Source organism: Vombatus ursinus, unplaced genomic scaffold (assembly GCF_900497805.2).
Source record: "Vombatus ursinus unplaced genomic scaffold, bare-nosed wombat genome assembly UNPS02014768.1, whole genome shotgun sequence".
Lineage (NCBI taxonomy): Eukaryota > Metazoa > Chordata > Mammalia > Diprotodontia > Vombatidae > Vombatus > Vombatus ursinus.
The window spans coordinates 34,215,778-34,219,841 of record NW_020954546.1 but is presented as its reverse complement, the minus strand read 5'-3'; positions in this window follow the sequence as shown (position 1 = coordinate 34,219,841).

Genomic DNA, 4,064 nt, shown 5'->3' with positions numbered 1-4,064 from the left:
CTTCCTTCCTTCCTTCCTTCCTTCCTTCCTTCCTTCCTTCCTTCCTTTCTTTCTTTCTTTACTTACTTATTTATTTTTTTTAGCAGTTGTTAAGAACTTATTATGTGCCAATGAATACTGATTGATTGATTGCCAAGCACAGTGCAAAATGCTGGAGATACAAAGAAAAGCAAAGACAGTCCCTGCCCTCAGTGAACTCACAATCTAATGGAAGAGACAACATGCTAACAACTATGTACAAACAAGATGTTGTTGTTCATTTGCTCAGAAGTGTCTGACTCTTCATGATCCCATCATGGATCATAGCACGCCACGTCACTGTGTCCTCCGCTATCTCCCAAAGTCTGTCTAAGTTCATGTGCATTGCTTCCATGACACTATCTAGCCATCTCATCCTCTGCCATCACCTTTTCCTTTTGGCTCCAATCTTTCCCAATATCAGGGTCTTTTCCAATGAGTCCCATCTTCTCATTACGTGACCAAAGTATTTAAGTTGCAGCTTCAGTATTTGTTCTTCTAATGAATAGCCTGAATTAATTTCTTTAAGTATTGACTGATTTGATCTCCTTGTTGTCCAAGGGACTCTCAAAAGTCTCCAGCACCACAATTCAAAAGCATTGATTCCTGTGGCCTCGGCTTTCCTTTTGTCCAACTTTCACAACCGTACATTGCCACTGAAAAACCAGAGCTTTGACTATTGGCAAGGTGAGGTCTTGCTTTTTAGTATGCTGTTCAGATTTGCCATAGCTTTCCTTCCAAAGAGCAAGAGTCTTTTAATTTCATGACTGCAGTCACCATCTGCAGTGATCTTTGAGCCCCAGAATATAAAATCTGACACTGCTTCCATTTCTTCTCCCTCTATTTGCCAGGGAAATATATAAAGGATAAACTGGAAATAATTGGGGGTAGGAAGGGGGAAATGACCAGGAAAGGCTTCTTGGGATTTTTTTTTTTTTTTTTAGATTTTAATTCTTTTTTTTTATTTTTAGTTTTCAACATTTACTTCCACAAGATTTTGAGTTCCAAATTTTCACCCCATCTCGCCCCTCCCCCCACCCCAAGATGGCATGCATTCTGAATATCCCTTCACCTAGTCTGCTTTCCCTGCTATCTCTCCCCCGCTTCCCTGAATCTTCCTTTCTTTAAAGAGGGTATTTTCTTATCTCCAGTGTTGCTCTAACTATACTGTTTCCTATAATATCTTAACAACAACTAGCAGTAGTTCAGAAATCACAGCTATATTTTATTCAGAACTCTGAAGTATAATTGCCTTGGGCCCAGAGACTTAAGCTTATTGGGAAGAGTTAAATATTCTCATATTCTCTCCTTACATACTTTGTCTCTAATTACCTCTTTAGACTCTTTTCTCCTAACATAAAAAATCATTCTTCTTAATTCTGTTTTCTCTTTGTCATCTGTTCACTTTATTTCATTTACCTCAGGCAGGCCAACACCATCCTTATTTCTCTTTTTCCCTGGATGTAGTATTAAAGACCATTTTTGTTGTCCTTGGCATATTTATGTTCTTTAGGTTTTCCCATTCAGTTCTTAGAGATACCTGTTACGATTTTATAGTGTTCTTTGGTGATATCTAAAGAAGATACTTCAGTCTTTTATACATGTTCTCTCTGAATCTGAGTTCATCTGTGATGAACACCTGGTAAAGTCATGTTAGTCTCTTTAAATGCCTCTCCTTTTTCTTCCTTATTGGGATATTTCTTTATTGCTAACCCCAGGATTTCATTCTTGAGAACTTCACATTCCTTTTGAGTCACTTTGGGTGTCATGGATTGTCCTTTTTGGATTCCTTCAGCCTCTGGGCCCATAAGATCTAGGAGTCCTCTCAGGTCATCATGATGCCTACGCCTCTGCTACAATTAAACCTCAGCTTTGGGGGTTTTCACCCACATCTAGTTTTGTGAGAGTGAGAGGGTTGGAAGGAGGGAAGAAAGGATGGCTGGTGAAACTTTGGAGCTGGGATATCTCTCCTAAGAGAGTCAGAATGTTGTAGAGGAAATAGCACTGAGTTTGAGTTAGAGTTTTTTTTTTTTAGTTTGAAAAGTTTTTTATTGTTAGTTGATTGTATTACATAACTCCACATAGCCTTTTCTGACTGCTTCTAGTTCAAATCTTAAATGTCCTATTGATCATCTGTGTGATCTTGAGTATTTTGTCTTTCTGGGCCTATTTCCTCTATAAAATAAGGGGGTTCAACTAGATAATGTCTGAGGTCCTTTCCAGCTCTAAACCCTATTATCCTTTTTACTTTTGCTCACTGACAAGTGCCAGGAAAACCAGCATTTATTGATGCAAAGTGATAAGTCAGCTTGGGCTGGCCCTGTCTCTGAGGTTCCTGCCCCACTCAAGTCATAGACTTGTAATCCTAAGGTACTATCCATGGCTATTCTGAGTTCACCCTGGGAGAGAAGTTCTGAGAAGTGAAGGATTATAGATATTGGAGTGAGAGACTGAAGGGTGATGATTCCCTCTTAGTTCAGGTAGAATGTAAACACAGAGCAGAGGTCCCATCTAGTTGGAATCATTTAAGTGTTACCGTCAATGGAAGGTAAGGTGATTCAGTGGGTTTTTTCCAGGCCCAAGACTCTATGATTTCCATTTTGTTTTGCTTTTTACTAAGGTAGGTAGGTGGCATAGTGGACAAAGGGCTGAACTTGGAGTCAGGATAACCTGAATTCAAATCTTGCTTCAGACGTTCATTAGCTGTGTGACCCTAGGTTAGTTACATGACCTCTCTAAGCAACACCTTGCTCATGGGGTTGTTGTAAGGATCAAATGAGATTATATATATATATATATATATATATATATGTAAAACGTGTCTTGCAAACTTTACAGCTCTATTTAAATGCCGGTTATTATTACTATTAAATATGTTTTATTGATGTCTTTTGTTTTAACAATGCAGTTATTTGTTAATACACCTAACTCCACCTCCCCTTTAACCTTGAATCCTCTCCTGTAACAAGGAAGAGCACTTAAGCCAAAACAACTGACTTAGAGCCCACTCTTACAATGTATGCAATATTTTGCCCCGGTAGTCCTCCCCCACCATTTCTGCCTAGAGGATAGAGGTATGTTTCATTACTGTATCCAATCTCCAGGTTAGGTTCTCTTTTTGAAAGATTTCTCTCCTACTTCGACATCATTGAGCTTGGCACTAGAAAAATGAACAGTAGGTCTCTGTAGACACCTAGTGGCAGTTTAGAGACAGGGTGTTTAGGACCAAAGCCCAGAAATGTGACTAGGCACTCAATCCGGGCAACCTTGAAAAGGAAACGATGTTCCCGCGTCCAGAGGTTGGACAATGGCTCCTGCTCCTTAGTCGAATGTGTTCAGTTCAACTTTCTATAACACAGAAGGAGGTCTATGCCTGAAACCTATGTAGTATATTGGAAATCAGTCTTGTTGTTTTATCTAATAATCAGGATAATCACTGACTTTTGCGTAGTGTTTTAAAGTTTTCAAATTAGTTTATGTACACTCTCTTATTTGTTCTTCACAGCCATGCTGTGGGGTAGGTGGTACAGCTATTGCAATTGTGCTCCAGTACTGATTCTCCAGATTTCTCCCCACTGTGCCAACAGCAGCCTCCTCATCCTGGAAGTACACTCTGCTCCTGCAGCCCCTTCTTCTTTTAAAATTAATTAATTTATTTTTAGTTTTCAACATTCACTTCCATACACTTTTGAGTTTTAAATTTTCTCCTCTTCCCTCTCTGCCTCCCTCCCTAAGACGGCGTGCAATCTGATATAGGCTCTACATATACATTCCTATTAAACATATTTTCCATTAGTCACGTTGTAAAGAAGAATTAGAACCAGTAGGAGGAACCACAAGAAAGAAGAAAAAAAGGGCAAATAGTATGCTTCAATCTGTGATCAGACTCCATGGTTCTTTTTTCTGGATATTAGCCCCTTCTTCTGATTGGCTGTTTCTTCCCAGAATCTCTCTTTTAAGGAAAGTGCCTTGGCCAGTCACATTAACACCACCACCACTACCATCACCATCACCATCACCATCACCATCACCATCACCATCACCAT